This window comes from Panthera onca, chromosome A1 (assembly GCF_046562875.1).
Source record: "Panthera onca isolate mPanOnc1 chromosome A1, mPanOnc1 haplotype 2, whole genome shotgun sequence".
Taxonomy (NCBI): Eukaryota; Metazoa; Chordata; class Mammalia; order Carnivora; family Felidae; genus Panthera; species Panthera onca.
Window position 1 is genome coordinate 172,397,534 of NC_138339.1, and position 19,449 is coordinate 172,416,982.

Consider the following 19,449-nt stretch of genomic DNA (forward strand, 5'->3'; position numbering starts at 1 on the left):
TTATACAGTTGGCTTTTTCAAATTAGGGTCCAGACAAGGTCTATGCACTACATGTGGTTGATAGGTCTATCAAATTTCTGTTCATCTATTAGAGTTCCCCTTTCCTTTATTTATTGTCATCTATTTACTGAAGGGATTGAGTCATTTGCCCTGTGGAATCTTCTTCATTGCGTTTTAATTCCGTTCGGCTGTTTGTCATGTGGCTCCATGCCCTGCATTTGGTGTAAATTAGAAAGGAGAACTGGAGGTTAGATTAGACGTAGATTCTTTTCTCCCACCCTCGCTCCCTCCCTCCTCTCCCTTTCTTTCCCTTCCACCCTCTTTCCCTGCCTCCTCTCCTTCCTCCTTTGTTTTCTTTTCACAGAAACAGGACTCCACCTCAGGAGGTATAGTGCCTGACTGCTCTCCATTTAACGATTGAGCAGGGGTTTCAGGATGTATCGGCCTGATCCTTGTATCATAAAGATACAACTTCCTTTGCCCTTCATAGTTTTCCCATCATTACTTATTGTCTGGACCCACTAGGGTGTTCACAGTGGTGACTTTTAAAAGTCTAACACCCTTCTGCTTTCATTTGTTACAACTTTTCTGTAAAGATCTTTAACCCATCAACTGTCTCTTCCCCTGCTACTCTGAGCACAGACCCACCGATTACATTTAGCTCCTCCTCCTCCTTTGGGAAGGCACAAATAAGGCATGAAAAGACAGAGTGTAAGTACTGGCAGAGTATCCTTTCTGTATGGGCCAAATTTTTGTTCTTTAACTCTTCAGGGTTAACGGCCATTGCTGTGACCCACAGGGTTAGAGCTGCAGCCTTGGGGAACGAGCTGGCCTTGTTGCGCCATGCTTCTACAAACCCACCTTAGTGCCTCTGTGTATCTTCTTGGACTACGGCAGGGCATTTTCACTTTCCCCTAGAGAGCTCTGAGAAGAGGGAGAACAAGGCATTAATAACGACAAGGCCACGTAGCACTTGAGGCTAAATGCTCACTTCCTGTGCTAATTTCATTCTTAAATTCCTCCCAGCGAACACCGTTCAATACAATCTACCTGATACTATACAATGAGTCCAGATGATATCAGATGATACAAGGCCAGCAAGGCAAAAATCCCTGAAGGGTGAGAGCCCTGTTCATTACCGAGTTCCTGGGAAGAAACTACATTTGTTATGCACATTGATCTGTCTTCTTTCAATTCTATTTCCTTTTCTGCACTTTCTTCTGAATATTTTCTATTTATCTTTCATTAATCCTGGCTTGTACTATAGATAATTTGCTATGAAACTCATGCATCGAATTCCTGATTTCAGATATTGTTTTTTTTTTTTTTAAATTTATACAATGTACTTTTGGTTCTCTTTATTCTACCACTTCTGTGAAGTAGTTTTTGTTGTTGTTTTTGTCTTTTGATCTGTTTTGTCCCTTTCCCTACATTTTCTAGAACTGAATAATCAGTTATTTTAAAGTCCCAATCTATTTGCTCCAATGTCATATCACCATTGGGTCTGCTTCTCTTGTCTGCCATTTTGCCTGTGTTTATGGGTCATGGGATCCTGTCTCCTTGAATGTCTATTAGTTTTTGCTTGGCTGATAAAAATTGCCCATAAGAGAATCAAAGGGACTCCCCTGAGAGGTTTTTATTTCAGTTATTTTACTTTTTGATTATAAAGTTTTTATTTAATTCCACTTTTGAAATTTCCTCTCACTCACTAAATAAGTCATTTTCTTTCAACTCTTCAAGCATATTTACATAGCTCCTTTATTATCTTTGTCTATTAAATCTAGCAGGGACTGGCTGTCTTGCCTTACTTCTGGTGGCTCCAGAAGGAAGCCATTTCCTGGCATTTTCCAAGTTCTAGAAGCCACCTCGTTCCTTGGTTTATGGCTGCTCCTTCCATCTTCAAAGCCAACATCTTCAATTCTCTCTGATTTGTGCTTCTAGGTGACTATCTCCTCTGCCCAACTCTGATTCTCCTACTTCTTTTTATTGTATCTCTTGCAATTACCTTGGGCCCACCTGGGTAACTCAGGATAATCTCTTCATCTCAAAATCCATAATTGAATCACATCCTCAAATCCCTTTTTCTGTGTAATGTAGGATATTTACAGGTTCCTGGGATTAGGACAAGGACATTTTTGGAAGGCTGTTACACAGCTGACCACAGTGGTTTCTTAAAGAGCAACTGACTCAAGTAACAATAATAACAATGTAAAGTGACTTTGAGGCTGGTTTCTGGTTGCTTTTTTTTTTTCTTGGCTGTGAGACACATCTTTCTGTTTTGCATGTGTAATCATTTTTTACTGAATACCGGATATTGTGAGTACATCATTGTAGAGATTCTAGATTCTATTATTGTCCTCTGAAGATTGGTGACTTTTCTCTAGTAGACACAGCATTTACTTGCTAATCACTTTAAAATTATGTTGACTCGGTTCTACAAATTTTTAAAGAACAGGTTTGTGAAAAGTCCATGATGTTTTCCATACCCTTCTAACACAGCAGGACCCAAATACCAAATTCTGTTTCTCCTTTGGTCTTGTCCAGACTTGGATTTAGGCTTTTTTTGTCAAAGCATGTCTAGAATAGACCTTACTCTGGGGCATGGTCTTTACAGCTAAGACACAGCTTTCTGCCGTCTCAGCAAGATGCGTTAATGGAGTGTTAGTGAGATTTTTCTTCCCTGGTTGGGCCAGACGTCCTCGCCCTGCTTGACCACTGGTGTCTCTGATGCCATAACAGCATCTTACTGGTGAATATCAAGTAGTCTCCCTTGCAAACATCGCCCTTGACCCAAGAATCACAGGAAATCTGCATGGGGGCCCCTAAGCTCCCCATGATTTCTTTGTCCTTGGTGCTCTGCTCCAAATATTTCAAATGATTCAACAATGCCAAACTCTGGCCTCTGTCTCCTTAGATCAACGGGACCACAGGACTGCTGTCTTCTGCTTAGACTTCAGATTTCTGCACCACAGTCAGGAAATTATTTCTGGACAGAGAGCCTGGGTGACCGTGGGGCTTATAGCATTACCTCATCTATAGTCCCAGCCTGAAAACATTGGATCCTATGTTTCGCCCGGTCCTAGTGTTGCTAACAGTGGGAGAGCCTCTCCCTAACATTCTACTGTACCGTGTACCAGGTTGGGGAGCGGTATCCGTGTGGAGGATTCCTGCCTTTCTCATTAATGCTTTCCACAAAACATGGGAGATTTTAGGGGCTCCTGGGTGGCTCAGTCAGTTGAGCATCCGACTTCGGCTCAGGTCATGATCTCGCAGTCCGTGAGTTCGAGCCCCACGTCGGCTCTGTGCTGATAGCCTAGAGCCTGCTTCGGATTCTGTGTCTCCCTCTCTCTCTCTCTCTGCCCTTCCTCCCTCATGCTCTGTCTGTCTGTCTGTCTGTCTCTCTCTCTGTCAAGTACAAATAAACATTAAAAAAACTTAAAATGTGGGAGATTTTAATTTAAACATGGAGGTGAGTCTCCTCCTCTCCTCAAGTGACACTAGAGCAATGACAGGAACATAAGTATAAAGATATTGGAAGGTATGGAAGCTGAGAGCCCATGGTTGAGTGGTGAAGCCAGACAAAAACAGAGCTGGTAATGCGGGGAATCTGTAGGTAGGCTGACGTACTCTGGTTAACTGCAAAATGCTTAGGAGTTAAATTACCACTAGCTCCCTCTCAGGGATGGTTGTAAATGGGACTGACAACAGGAGGTTTGGTTTAAAGCCTGAATAAGAAACAATGGCATCTCCAGAGACTCTCCCTTCTCCTGTGCAAACCGACGACTGTCCCTTTCCCACACCAGAATTCAAGGCTCTTCATTCGGGGGAGGTTGAAGCAGGAAGTTTCTTGGGGACAATAGACAAAACTGAAGGCAGCAGAAAAGCGAGGTGCCAAGTACTGGATAAAAAGACGTGGCTCTGCTACCAAGGGCAACTCGTGCTTGCACTTCCTAGCAGAAGATTCGTGCATTCTTCTCTATGGAAATGAAAATACAGCAATAACCGATACAAATTCCTGATGTGGAAGAATGGCTTTCTTCATGCACCCAGGTGATCTGACTTCAGAGCCTGTGTGCAGAACTACTACACTCTCCTGACTTACATAAAAGGAGAGAAAATACTCGATGCTAACAGTTGGGGAATAGCTCAGCCTGCTCACCCACGGGGCTGCCTACGAGTTGACCCCCTTGTCAACCCTGCTTCTCAGCGCCTTCCTCTTCAGAATGAGCGGTCAGCCACAAATAACAAGGTGACCGATGAAAGCCTGGAGTAGGGATCAGAGACTCCAAAATGAACACACAGGGAAAAAGCACTCAGGGAAACAGAAACACCGTAGGGAGCATAAGAAAATTTCAAAAAAAACCTATAAATTAATACTCTCAGAGACATCTTTGAAACAGACCAGGAGGTTCTAAAAGAATGACTGTTCAAAAGACAACAAAGAACTCTTGGCTACTGAGCAGGGGGAGGTTAGTGGGGTTATTCCACTTGCCCTCTGCTACCTGGCCACATCTTGGCGTGTGCTCTGCACTGGGGAGCCGAGAGTTCTCCTGGCATCTTCTTTCAATTTATTCTAAATGCTTCATAACTAGAAGAAAGTCTCTGAGGTTGGTAGTATGATGCCAGAGTTATTTCCTGATTTCAGTGCAGGTAAAACATTCTCTGATTTTTGTAATCTTGAGTGCCTCTGGGAGGTTTTAGGAAAGTGGGATGTTTTTAAGTGTACCTAAACCACTGAGTTCCTTGAAGTTGCCCTATTGCCTTCTTATTTTATCTCTGTGATCACATATGAACTAAGAGTATATGTTATGTGATTATATAGTAGCATATCATTTTTTTTCCTTTGATTTGAAAATATGCTCGTAGCCTGAACTGTTTTTCTTTCTAGAAATGCTCGCTGACACTACCTTAATGCTTCTAAATGATTTTTGGGGGGTTAGTCACAAGACCCTGCAGGAACATTAACAGAAAAATAAAACATACATGCATAAAATCTTTTTTAGTCTTTATTTATATTGCTGCTGGTTAAGTAAAGGGATTTATAGAATGGAGGAATGCCTTCATGTTTAGGACTCAATATCAGTTTTAAATGCAATCAGGTTAACTAACACCAGCATCTTCTGAACCTCTATACCATGTGCAAAGTTCTGTGCTACACCCTGGAGACAGAAACCTGAGTAAGTGAGCAAGTCTGCTTCCAAAGATAGACAATCGTGCAAACTAGCTGCATGATTGATATGTACCTTTTAGGGTGATTATTTATGCTACTCTGCATTTACTTACCAAATCTCAGCGAAATGTTTATCCAGTTCATTTTGCATTTTAGTTTATTATTACCCTAGTTATGTTCTAAAGAGCTTAATCCAAAGGGATTATTTCAGGAACATATATAATTATCTAAATCTCTCTCACTGATAACTCTGAAGGGTGTTCTAAATGGCAAAGCCACAGAAATATCCTAGGGTGCTAATTGTATATGGTTAAATGCCCTATTTATCTGTTTAAATCCACATAAGAGACAATCAATACCACAGTTAATACTTAGTATTATTTCATTATCAGAGGCAACACTATAAATATCTGAATCGTACACCATGAAAGCCAAAAAAAAAAAAAAAATCTACATGTGCATCACAATTGATGCTCTCTGGATCAAAAAAACAAAGTACCTTCTTGCAAAACATTTTCTGATTCACATAGTCCATTTTAACTAATAGAGCTTCTCCCTTCCCCAAACCCAGATGTTATTCATACTAAAGAATTAAAACACAGCCAATGTTAAGGCCTCTATTCAATTTTTAGCCATCCACAAAAGCACTGCTGAAGTTTAGTTTTTGAGAACTTTTCTCCAACCATCCAGCCTAGGAAAACAAGCTTCCCACCTCTCTTTTCTATTCATGAGGCATTTTGAGCACTTTATTACACAGGATTTGGATTACCAGTCTTCCATGTCCGTGCATTCTTTTTGTCTCTGGTGAGATTTTAATTCCTCCAACACACAGTCACATTTACTTGTGTTTCCAGCTCCTAGCAATGTGCTAGAAGGTATGACATATGGAACAACAACACAAAGGAGCCTCTCTGAGAATAAGAAATATCTACTTATAATCCCACTTCTTATTTGACCAATTTCTGGATATGAAAAATTCATGCTTAAACCGAGTCTTTGTATTGCCTTTGAAGAAGAGGGGAAAGACTTGTTTTTAGTAACATGCTAAATTAAATCTACTGCGCAACCTTCCAATTGGAAACGACAAAAATGGCTAAACAAAGTATTGTCGTAAGCACCTATAAAAATGCTCACTGAGCTGGTAAGAAACTAAAAAATCCACAAAGGACAAAATACAATATATAGCTAGGGAACTAGAGGTCAGCAAGCAACAAAAACAGCAGTTTTCTAAACAGTATCTGGTGCTTTTGAGCCTAAGTTTTGATATCTGTGTTTGGATAAGTAGGGTGATCGTATATCCTGGCTAATGCCTGTTGCCTTGGTGTAATTATTAACAGCACCCACTCTTATTCTTAAAAGTATCTTGAGTGGTACATGGTCATCCTAATTATAAGAGACAGGACATAATGTAGGAAACTTGAAAAAGTAAGGATTCTAATAGGAGATCTCGCGAAAACCAGCGTGTTAATGGGCTCCATTCTCCATGTTAGGAAGAATGATAAGGACACAAAGCCGAAGGAAGCAGTGTGTGAAATAGCCTGTATTTACTTTGACACCGGGCAGAAGGAAAATGAATCTGCCCCTGAGAAATCATAGTCAGCATCAAGCCCTCATGTACATTTGTTGTTATCTGCATGTTTAAATTGAAGTTCAAGTGGAGAATTGCATTTAAAGTGATTTCCAGATGGGTAGTACCACCAGGCAACTGGCAGAACATATGCAAAACCTCTCTGAGGGGACACAGCTTTCACCTAGGTCTCCAAGAATTCCTGGTGGTAAAGTTTCCAAGGAAATGAGAAACACATTTAAAAAGAAAGCACAAGAAATGCCAACCAAAAGGCACAATGGGTGAAGTACATCAGAGTTGGAGGATAGAAGAATCAGAGTGTCAGATTTTCCTACGTGAGGAATATTAGGCATGGATTATAAAATGGAATGTTTATTTTGTTCAAAAAATTAAGAAAGTTCTAAGAAGTGGACTGATAAAGATAAGACTATAAAATGATTAAGCAAATTTAGGAAAACAAGACTTCCGGAAATAACAAATGTAAGTCGCTATAAAAAAATATTAATGTTCTGTGTCTCCTTCTCTCTCTGACCCTCCCCTATTCATGCTCTGTCTCTCTCTGTCCCAAAAATAAATAAACTTAGAAAAAAAAAAAAAAAGGGGGTGCCTGGGTGGCTCAGTCGGTTGAGCGGCCGACTTCGGCTCAGGTCATGATCTCGCAGTCTGTGAGTTCGAGCCCCGCGTCGGGCTCTGTGCTGACAGCTCGGAGCCTGAAGCCCGTTTCAGATTCTGTGTCTCCTTCTCTCTCTGACCCTCCCCTATTCATGCTCTGTCTCTCTCTGTTCCAAAAATAAATAAACTTAAAAAAAAAATTAAAAAAAATATTAATGGATTGGTAAAATAGGGGATTAGATACAGCAAAAAAGACCATTAAGGAGTTGGAAATGAGATAAGAAAGAAACTATCTGGAATGATACCAAAGAAACCCAAAGAAACCAGAAAATGAAAAGTGTAAAAGGGCCCTGGATTGAAGACTGAGGAGGCTTCACATATACATGAGCAGATTTTCAGAAGGAGATAGAAAACAGAATGGGGGAAAAAGCAAAAACAGTCGCACAATTAGGTCACACGTGTTTATTGTAGAACTTAGCATGCAAACAAATGGATCATACGAAGGAAGGCTTTGCATAGAATGGTGTTGAGAATCTGTCGTAGGCCAAGGATTGTGATGAGACCAATTCTGTCACATGGCAGGTATAAAAGATAAGTCAGTCAACCAGCCAGTAAATAAATGAATAAATAAATAAATAAATAAATAAATAAAATTTAAATGAAATCAAGAAAGAAGAGGGAAAAAGAAACAGAAAAGTGGGACAAACAGAAGCCATACAATGAGATGGAAAAACAAACACAAATATGTCAGTAATCACACTAAATGTGAAAAGACTAAATATCCCAGTTAAAAAGAGCAAGGTTTTCAGACGACCCTTTAATTTAATATAACGTATGGCCTTTTAAAGAGACACATCTAAGACATAAAAACAAGTTATGAACTTGTGAAAAAATGAAAAATGCAACAGATTATAACCATGAAGGAAATAGAACTAGAAATTGTCTTAAGACAATACAAGTTTGATACTCATTAAAAAAATCAGTGATGTTCCTGGTCAGAAGGCAGCTTTATCCATGCAGTGATTCATGGACCGAAAGACTTTTCACCTCGTGAGGCCTCCACTGCCCAGGGCCTCAGAATCTTCTTCTTTTTTAATGTTTATTTATTTATTTTGAGGGAGGGAGAGAGAGAGAGAGAGAGACAGAGAGAGAGAGAGAGAGAAAGAAAGAGTGTGTGTGTGAACGGGTGGAGGGACAGAGAGAAGGAGAGAGAGAATCCCAAGCAGGCTCTGTGCTGAGAGCCTGCTCGGTCCCACAAAATGTAGGCTCATGACCTGAGCCCAAATTGAGAGTCTGATGCTTAACCAACTGCCACCCCACTGCCACCCGCGTGCCCCCCGAATCTTCTCACCTTTCTCACATTCCATCAGCAATAACCGATCACAGTTCTCTCCAAATGGTTTGGTTGTAAGAGCCTCATTATCTGGCTATTCAGGAATTAAAAGACTGGTTTTCTGCCGACCATCCCCACCTCAATACAGAACAAAGTAAAGATAATATCAATGTAAAAGCTCCTTCAGAGAAAAGAAACGGAAGAAGACAATAGTCATGGGAATGTTGAACCCCTGCCATGTAGACATTGTGAAAACCCTCTTCCCTGGCTGTGATGTTCCGGAATAGACTCAATTCTGTTCTCTAGAAGAAACTTCCTTTTCACTGTTCCCCAGGGGTTTTAAGATTTAGCAAGCATCAGAATTCCCCGGAGGGCTTGTTACAATACAAATTGCTAGGCACCATTCTTAGAACCTCTGATTCGGTGAGTCGGGATAATTTACATTTCTAACAGATTCCTGGGTGACAATGAAACTGTTGGTTTGGGGACCACACTTTGGAGAACCACAGTCCTAAGGCCCCATCTGAAATGGGCTGGAGGAATACGTACTCCTTGAGGGTGCTTCATGTTCACTGCCAGCTTCCTACTGGGGCAAGTTTGGAGACGTGAGAGCTGTTTTATAGTTGCAGGCTTTAAAATTTTTTTTTTTTTAACATTTATTTATTTTTGAGACAGAGAGAGACAGACCATGAACAGGGGAGGGGCAGAGAGAGAGGGAGACACAGAATCTGAAACAGGCTCCAGGCTCTGAGCTGTCAGCATAGAGCCCGACGCGGGGCTCGAACTCACGGACCGTGAGATCATGACCCGAGTCGAAGTCGGACGCTTAACCGACCGAGCCACCCAGGCACCCCGTTGCAGGTTTTTTAAAACCAGCCTTCAGTTTATTTAGCAAGATATTCCCACAGATACTTCCTAGATTCCTCATCTATTTGCTTCCAGTAAATCCCATGTATGAATAACCACATTAGTTCTTCCCTGGATAGAATTCTTTGATGTGTATCTTTACTTTCTGCTCCGCACCCCCCACGGTTGACTCTCTCAAATGCAATGACAGGTATCTCGAGGCCATGTTACAAAGTAACCTCGAAGTGGAAAGAAAGAACCTTAATGCAAACTTGGCCACAGAGCCGAACCCCTTCGTGTAACTGAGAACCCCTGCGGGACCTTTGCTGCTCAAAGTCCTTTCCGTTATAACTTCTAATTCTGCTTTACAGCATAGATACAGTTCTGCCAGTCCTCAAACGTGCAAGTTCCTGGACTCTCTCCATTCCCGTTCATCTCTGCCCTTGAGCCAGCCACTTCTTGTGGGGACTCACCTTTTTGTTTTTCGCACTTTGCTATAAGAAGAAACCAACACACCAACATTTCTAGCTCCTTCCAATTACTGCTTGCAAATCCACACATTTACTAGGCATCAGATACGCTTTCAAGATTACAGCAGGCCACGTTTTATGCTACCAGGGAATAGAGCTCTCCGTATTTCAGTCTGGTTTTATTGTTTTCCTTGCTGCCTGCCACCCACCTATTACCTCAATGCTACAAATTTTACAGTTTATTAAGGGGCGGGGGGATTCCCACTTCAAGATAGCAATTCCCATACTGGTTAGGGTAATAAATGTTAGCTGATGAAACAAAATAGTCCGCAAATATGGTGATTCACGCAACAGAGGTCCTTTTCTTGCACAAGTGACTGCCCAACATAGGTGTTCCTGGCTGGCAGGCTATTTACCTACGTGCAGGGATTCAAGCGTTTCTGTGCCTTCTATCTGTGGCCTCACCAAGTCCCAGGATCCCAGAGTCCCTGTATCTGATTGGATAAGGAAAGAGAGAAGGCATGCACTTCTTGCAACAGTGCCATATCACTTCTACACATATTCCATCGTCAAGAGCGGGTCATGTGGCCCCATCTCCATGCAAAGGTGGGTCAACTAATTGCCGACTGAGCAGACGCTTTCCCACGGTAGCTACCTTCGGGAAGGGGGGAGGGGCATGAGTTAGGGGGAGCTGCCAGGCCGTGAGCTTTCTTTGCGACAAGTATCAAAGATAATACAGTAACACTTTCGAAGGTAAAGGAGCCTGTCTTTAAACACCCGAAAAGGAAAGGATTTTTACACAAGTCACGAAAAGTTACAAACCGTAAATATATTGATAAATTCAACTATGTAAAAAATTAAGAGCTTCTATTCATCCGAATACACCATGAAGAGAGCAAAACGACAAACCTCAACTGTCTTTCGAGGCTGTCTCTGAAGATACTTGCTGTAGAAACAGCTGCCCCTACATACCCAGAATACGCGCAAAACTCTTCCAAGTGAATAAAACAGATAATTCAGTAGAAACAGTAAGTAAAAAGACGTAGGTAGTGACTTCCTGGAAGTAGCATGAAAGGCCACCAGGTATGTGGAAAGCTGTTTCCACTCATTGGAATTTAGGGAAATGCAAAATGGAAGTGCAAAGAGCTGCCATTTCGCACCCGTCAGGTTGGGTGAGTGTTTAAAGGTTGGGCAAAGCAAAGTATCAGTGAGGAGATGGAGAGAAGTGAATTCTCTTACGGTGCTGTTAAGGACAAACATTTACACACTGATTTATCAAACAGACTGACATTGCCTCGTAAGGGTAGTGGGTGTGAGGGTTCTTGTTTTCTCATTATCCAATAGTAAACTGTGTGTGTGTGTGTGTGTGTGTGTGATCTATCTCATAGTACAAACATTTAAAACAGCACTCTTTTGAAAATATGGTGTAAGAACTATGGAAAAGAGAACGGCCACACCTCGGTTGCCCTGGACACGCTTGTGACGTCCCGTACTGCCTCCCTGTTTAGAACTGGCCCTTTCTTCCACCCCTGGATCAGCACCGGATAGCATTTCTTCTCAGACTGATGAGAAATTCCAGCCTGAACAAATCCATCTCGTCATTTTAGTCTCAGTACTGGCGAATGGGGGATGAGAAAGCCGAGCCATGGAATCTTCTCCATCCCAACGCGCAGCCCTCTGCAGGAAATTCACGGAGGAAGCACACCTTCTGTTTATGTCAGAGGGGTTAATTAAGAAGAGTTGGTGTCATTTCCAATAATTACCAGAGATCGAAATTTACAGAAGGCGCAATGAGGGCCCGGAGGCTCTAGTAAAATAAATCTGCCTCTGACCACATGGCTGCAGCTGTTACATCTCAGAACGTATTTTTCAAATCACCTTGGCTTTTTGAAAGCCGGAGCCTGAGAATAGCGTGATTCCAACCACGTGGACTGGACCAGAAAACAAGAAGGCCCCACAAAATGCCACGTGGCTGTCCTCGGTGGCCTTAGAAAGGGACACAATTCATTTTCCATTTCTCAGAGGAGTGAATTTTAAAGCTTCTTCTCCAGGATCCAGAATTTAAGGACAGAAATAGGCTCTTCTCTGTCAACTTTCAGACTGAAATAACCAGTTCTTATAATAAACTATCCAATGTAGTCTAAGTGAGGCAGAATTTCACACAGCCCTGTGTTGGGGAGCACAGGAAAAGAGGTTGGAAAGATAAATTGGAAGTTTGCAACCTGTCTTTGTGGAAGGTGAGGTGAAGCCTAGACTTCTAGAATCTCCCGTTCTCTGAAGGTGCTCCAGAAACCACTTCAAATCCTACAATGAGTGCACAGCAGTTACTCCTTTATCCCCCACAGGCGAAATTTTACTCCCTAATTGCACATTACCTTGCCTCAAACGCTGGAAACAAAACATCCACTAGAGGGCATAGAAAAGCTTATTAGAAATAAAAGTGCCTCGGAGAAAACCCTCAATATTGGAAAAAATGAAAGGCTTAAAATGCCATCTCAGCCAAATGCAGCTGGGAAAGGCAAAGTGAGGATGCATTTTAAAAATACAGTCTCTTTCTATAAAATAAGATCCTCCTTCTGGAACGTGAACTAAATAGACAAAATTAGTAAATGGGCACCTTTTCCTACTGATGTGAAACAACTAACAATTTCTAACTTACCTTACAATTTAGATTAGCCCACAGATATCGGTGGTTTTCATCCAGAAAGGTCTTTCAAAAGAAAAGTACTGTAGTGGCTATTAAGCATCACAGCACTATTGGCTTACAAAGCCAACACTTTCTTAACTCACTGTGCTTAGAAGCTTCCAAGGGACCCCTGACCCGTAAGAGATGGGGTCTAATGAATGGAGATTTTGTTTGGGAGAGAGTAGGATCATCTGTTTTAGGAATCTGTGCCTTGAACTCACTGGGAAATAAAGTCATGATCATTCAGCTGGCTAATCCTTCATCTGGTTGGTTTATGCCCTTTGTGTTGTTGTTGTTGTTGTTGGTGGTGGTGTTTATCTTGGGTCTATGGGTCTCTCTCCGGAATGTAAGAAATGCATATCAGCTTTGGAATCCTGCTTTGGGATAAAAATGAATTGCTAAGTCATGCTATGACTTCATTTGCCAACCACATTCCTTCTGCCTCTGCTGAATCACCAAATATCTCCACGTTGCTGAAATCAGTTGAGCTACAAGTGAACTCTTAATAAGTATTGATGCATAAGGAAGATGAGGACATACCTGGAGACGAGATGCTGAGGGAAATTTTGTTGATCCCAACAGCTAATCATTTGTTTTAAACTTGCAAGAAAATGGAAGTCAAAGGAGAAGTTGCCAAGAAATGTAAAAAAATTATGCTGTGGGTTACTTGGTTACACGGAGCTTGTGGCAGAAGAGAAAAAAGGGGGAATGAAAAATGCAACAAAGGAGATAACACACTATAACAGAGCATATGTTGGTAATAGTTCAACATGGAGACTGCTGTTATCTTTTGTCTTCCGGGATGGAAACATGGAAGAAGAGCTGAGGAGCTTTTGGAAGAGACTCTCATCTTTACTGACAGGTACGGTTTCCAGACCAAAGAATTCGGTGGAACCTCATCTAAAATTCCCTTGGGTGTCAGAAGCATCTCAAGTGAGCAAAAATTTTGAGGATTACGTTTTCTCCTGTAAAGGCAGTCTTTTTGCTTAAATTTTTACTGTGTGCTTGGCTTGGCGTGTATACAATAGAGGAGACATTTCAAATCAGAATTAAGAAGAACCATTAGACTACAGAATAATGATGGTGGTATCGATTATGATGATGACAGCAAATTCTTCGGAGTGTTTGGTTGTAAGCACTTTGCGTATACTAACTCATGAAATCCTCACAACGACCCTATAAATTAGAAATTACTATTATTATTCCCATTTATAGATGGAACTGAAGCGCAGAGAGATTAGGGAACTCACCCAAGGTCACGGGAGTAATAAACAGTAGAAATGGAATTGAACTCAAGGGATCTGTCTCAGGGCCTATGATTTTAACCGCTGGCCAAACTGCTTCTCTAATAAATAAATATTGTCTGTTATCATATAATGTTATGGTAAAACTTTGGTTTGTGAGCATAGTTCGTTCCGGAAGCATGCTTATAATCCAAAGCACTTGTATACCAAAGTGAATTTCAGGAACTGTTGGCTCAGTTGTGATCACGTACTACTCGCTTTGCAAGACATCCCTTGTTTATCAAGTTAAAATTTATTAGAGACGTTGGCTTGTCTTGGGGAACACTCGCAGAACAAGTTCCTCACAATCCAAGGTTTTACGGTATCGTATATTACTTTTTTGTCTATTAGCACTCGTCCTGTGAATGAAAGGTAGTAATCTGTAAGTTCAAGTGTCCTGTACCAGTTGGCAGATCCCTGCACAAGTTAAGAAGAACGAATGCTATTATTTGCACACAGTCTCATCTCGATTTTCTATCTTGGAATGTACAGTGGTATCTCAAGTAATAAACTCTAAAGAAGCAGATCTCAACAATGTTCTTCATGTTAGATAGAATGTGCCAAAAATGTTTATATTCCTAGTCACCTGGAAGGAATGGTTTGGGGCAATCAGAAGGCAAGTTCAGACACTGGTGTCATCCACTCGGCATCTTATTCCCTCCCTTACCTTATTCCCACGTCTCCCTCTTCATTTTCCAGGCCTTTCCACATACTCATGACTATAAAATTTGCTCTTGCCCAGCAGTTTAGAAACTTTCATAAGACTGATATCACACAGCATTGGGGCTTTCTCTGAAGGTATGTTTCCCTCCCATCAGTCATTTTTAAGTAGAGCTTAATTTAAAATTCTATGACTTTGATCAAACCTAAGGGAATTCCTCGACCAGAAAAGATTGAGGGAGTGCCCATGAGGCACGGTTTTTATGGGTTTAGTTGGCCTATTCCTGTACTTACTCCCACCGAAGTAGAAGACTTTAAAATATAGGTTTTATATTTAGTCCAATCATATGATCTCAGGCATTTTGCTTACCAAGTTTATCTGAGCATCTGCCTGAACTTTTCTAATCATTTCTTTCAGCTAATATTTTAGACATTAGGAGGTTCGAAAAACCATAAAACAATGCCACTCTTTTCACAAATATCTTTTGCTTTGGTAAATACAGTTATCTTTCAGAAATACGCATTATTTGTGTTAATACGTGATAGGTTTATTGTCATTTTTAAGTTAATAAATAAATTTAGAACTTATTCTTAAAAATTTTAAAGTTTATTTATTTTGAGAGAGACAGAGAGCGTGCACACAGCAGGGGAGGAGCAGAGAGAGAGAGGGGAGAGAGAGTCACAAGCAGGCCCTGCACTGTCAGCACAGAGTCTGACATGGGGCTCCATCCCACGAACAGTGGGATCATGACCTGAAAGAAATCAAGAGTCAGATGCTTAACTGAACGAGCCACCCATGTGCCCCTAACACTTTTTTTTTGCTCTGATATCTAATATCACATTGATAGATATAATCCACATTAACCAAAGCTCTTTGAGGTCCTCACCACTTTTTTCATGAGTGTAGAGTGGTCCTGAGAACAGAGTCTAAAGACTTGTGCTTCACACACCTGGCCTCAGCAGCCCCAACCTCCACGCCATCGGAGGACTTGCCATGCTCCAGTGCCAAAACCACAATGGTAGAGTCTATAGCCCTGAGTCTGGTCATGACTGCCCATTTACTAAGAGGTGAGTCCTCCATGCCTTCATCCGTAAGGTGGAGACAATAATAACTAGTTTTAGGGATGTTAGAAACCTTGCATAAGTTGCCAGAGGTTAATGTGCATAGCCCAGGGTCCAGAATAAAGTAGACAAGAAATACATAGTAGCTCCCTTCTAGTTTCCCGGGTGCCTCGTATGCACCGCACCATTACATCATATTGTCTTTAAATCCTTAATTTTTAGCCCAATAGATCATCGAGAACACCTGCTTATCTCTTTCCTAAATAATGTTCTAAATCTCTCATGACAAAATCTTGTAACCAGAACCACAGCTTACATTTATGTAGTGCTTGTTGTGTGCTAGGCACAGATCTACATATTTCATCTGTATTAATTCATTCAATCCTAACGACAAACTCAAGAGTTAGGAGCTATTACATATAGTTTGGTTTTACACAATAAAAAACTGAAGGACAGATAGCAAGCAACTAATATTATATAACAAGCAAGTGTTGGAGTCAGCACTAGAACTCAGGCTGTTTTCAGATTCTATGGGCTTCACTTCGGTTGATGGTGCTAAACATTTTATAAAAGGCTCCTAAGGAACTCTGCACCGGACCCCACTGGTTCTGTGTGCAGCCAGTTAAAATATGACTAACGGCAAATTGACTTCATCACATCGATATCTGCTTGGTTGAGAAATTGCAACAGCGTCTTCTCTCTCCTTGCTTTGGTATCTCCATTGCAAAACAGGCCGACTTGTCAGCACTTAAGTAGGGTGGACCAACAAACCCGAGCTCGTTCTTCCGTGCAGTGGCTCTTTGGGACTGTTGCTGCTTAAACGCAATCAGATAATTGCCTCTGGAAGATAAACAAAGACAATTTAATATTTTCCTTCCAAATAATTGCACTGTAATCCATCGATTGGACTAAGGCCTCAGCATCAATGGCTACTTGACAGCCCATGTTAAACATCTTTAAGTTGCCAGGGTTGGACAGAATGGGACATTGATACTGTTGTTGATGTGGGCACATTTGCATCCACACATACTGGAGACTTTCTAAAAGTTTTAATAACATAATTACATAAATACATGACATACATTGTGTATGCACTCAAGCAGTAATTTCAAAACACGTTGTAATTTTTAGAACAGACGCTACATTGCTGCCAGAAGGATCTGAACAAGCCATTGTTTGGTGCCATGAGAATACTTCTCTTAATTTGTTTTTTTCCCCCTCACCTAGGTGTTAAACGACTGTCATTATTTTGTCATCTCCAGTGCCTAATCAAGTTAATTCGGAGCACCAAACATTTTTCTACAATAGGACATAACTTCTATTAGTTTTCCCAAGCTCAGTGGAAGGTTGAGATTCACAGAATGTTAAAGCTGGAGGGGCTCTGAGGGACCACCTAGTTTCTCCCTCTGATTTTACAGGTGGGGAAATAACTCGGTATATGGTTCATGTGGGGTACATTGTTCAGACAGGGACATAGAATGGGGGAAGGATGGTATTTCTATTTCTGTTTCTTTTTCTAAATTTCCTTGCTAACTCTGGTGACCTAGTTTCTTCGGAGTTCTTTTTTCTCTTTGATCTCTGTGCCTTTCTCTCCGTCTTGGTCACATGATGGATCACATCTGTCTCCTTCACACGCCAAAAGTTCCACTCACCTGATGAAGTCACAGAGAGGAAACTTGCACTGGACGTAGGTCAGAGTAACAGCATGGGGGCCCTGCATCTTCTGACCACATAGTAGATGAATTTAAATTGAACATTAGATCCTTCTTTTTGTAAAAGTCTCTGCTTCGTCTGGTGACATATGTTTTCTGCCACATTCTCTGGATCTCTTCTGCCCATCCCCCCATCTCTCCCCCTTCTCTTCTCTCCCAGCTCCATACTGCTTTTTGTGGGTCTCAGGTTTTTAATCCGTCTCGTGTCGTTCCTGCTTTCTCTCAAGGCCTTATTTTCTGTTAGCTGTAGCTTTTCAGTGTGTTTTCCTAAACAAAAATGGTGCCTTCCCTAACCGGAACTCTGGTGCCAACAGCGAAACAATACTCTTCTTTTTACCCAGTTATCTCAGAGCTGAGATATATGCCAGAGCATTTTTGGACAACTGGGCAAACATGCTTCATCCTATTATAGGAAAGGTCATGCATGGCACCATTTGCTGTGGGAAACGAAGGAGGCAAGTTGGGGAAGGAAGTCAGGTCAGGCCAGAAGAGCCACGTGGAGGTGAACGTAAAACAAGCCGCATTCTGCAGGGCACGGAGGGGCCTGAAGTTCACAGCTCCTCTGGTGGTGGGAGGCGGTGATAGGCAGATGGACGTAGGGGCAGATAGCAAAGGGTCTCTCTTGTCACGGTGGGGTATTTAGATGGGGAACACCAGGCACCAGAATCTGCTCCCCTGGGTCTTTAACTTCTCTACTTACATACTCTCCATCTGCCCTGCTGTGACCGTGGTCCAGCCTGCCATATCTTTTGCTTGGACTACTACCATGCTTTGAGGTACAGAGACAAATAAAGACATGATACATGAGGCAACAGACTGTTAACTCAGGAGAGTTAGAGGAACAACGTGGAGGAGTAGATAGGAGATGAGGGGAAGACAGGCAGGGGCCTCGTCTCTTTCCAAAGCCGACTCTCCATCCACTCAACTCTCGAAGATCCCGGCAATCTATCTACCCAAATCTGCTTATTCAACCTCCAGGAGGAAGTGTTCTCACCATCCAAACCTTTCTACCCACTGTCCTCTGGAAAAAAACAAAACAAAAACAAAAACATGAACAATTTATGATTCTAGCGGATTTCTAGTGTCGCATAAAAGTTTCTTATAAAAATGAATATCAAAGTAACAATATTTTATTGATAAAGATCAATGAAATTAGTAGAGATGCTCCACGTTTACAAGAACTGGTTGTAATAATGTTTAGTTATTCTAGGCCATCTGTGCACACACAGAGATAGCCTCATTATATGTAAACACATAATAATACTAGTTATTAAAATTTGATTCTCTTTGTAGTGTATTCAAACAAAATGAGAAAGCAGAGAGGCTAAGGTACATATTATTTTCTTTTTTTTAATTTTTAAATGTTTATTTTTGAGAGAGAGAGAGAGACAGAGACAGAGACAGAGAGACAGAGCTTGAGTGGGGGGAGGGGCAGACAGAAAGGGAGACACAGAATTGGAAGCAGGCTCCAGGCTCTGAGTCGTCAGCACAGAGCCTGACGTAGGGCTTAAACCCACAAACCGTGAGATCGTGACCCAAGCTGAAGTGGGACACTTAACCGACTGAGCCTCCCAGGTGCCCCACTAAGGTACATTTTCTATGAATGTGGAATCAGGAAAATAATTAGATGTGAAAAGAACTGTAGAGTTAAAACATTTTTTTTCCCCTGGGATATTTATAGTTTTCATGAGAAAATCCAAGATGCCCTATAGGTTATCCTAGCTACTGACTAACCTTAATCACCCAGAGCTGGCAATGTTCGTATATGGAAGTTCAGAGTCATCGAAAGCAGCAGGCTGCCTTGGGGAGTGTTCTCTGTCACACCATGTCATGCTGTCGTGCTGACCACGATCTCTGTCAAAGTCCCTGACGTTGACGAAGCCCATAATAAATGGTAGCTTCCTGGGGCGCCTGGGTGGTGAGTTCGAGCCCCGCGTCAGGCTCTGTGCAGACAGCTCAGAGCCTGGACCCTGTTTCAGATTCTGTGTCTCCCTCTCTGTGACCCTCCCCCGTTCATGCTCTGTCTCTCTCTGTCTCAAAATAAATAA

General features: G+C 41.7%; 2 long non-coding RNA genes across 2 annotated transcripts in view; both read right to left on the minus strand.

Annotated features, from left to right (window-relative positions):
- Positions 1-88: 88 nt before the first annotated feature.
- Positions 89-10,235, minus strand: LOC132681907 (uncharacterized). The gene is made up of 4 exons (XR_009611312.3): positions 10,002-10,235; positions 8,701-8,820; positions 862-924; positions 89-212 (listed from the first exon to the last, which is right to left on the minus strand). It is a non-coding gene; the product is annotated as an uncharacterized LOC132681907 (long non-coding RNA).
- A 5,016-nt stretch (positions 10,236-15,251) lies between these two features.
- LOC132681908 (uncharacterized) overlaps positions 15,252-19,449 on the minus strand; it is a 29,066-nt gene continuing 24,868 nt past the window's right edge. The window contains exon 3 of the long non-coding RNA XR_009611313.3: positions 15,252-18,422. This is a non-coding gene — a long non-coding RNA (uncharacterized LOC132681908). The remainder of the gene's footprint in view (positions 18,423-19,449) is intronic.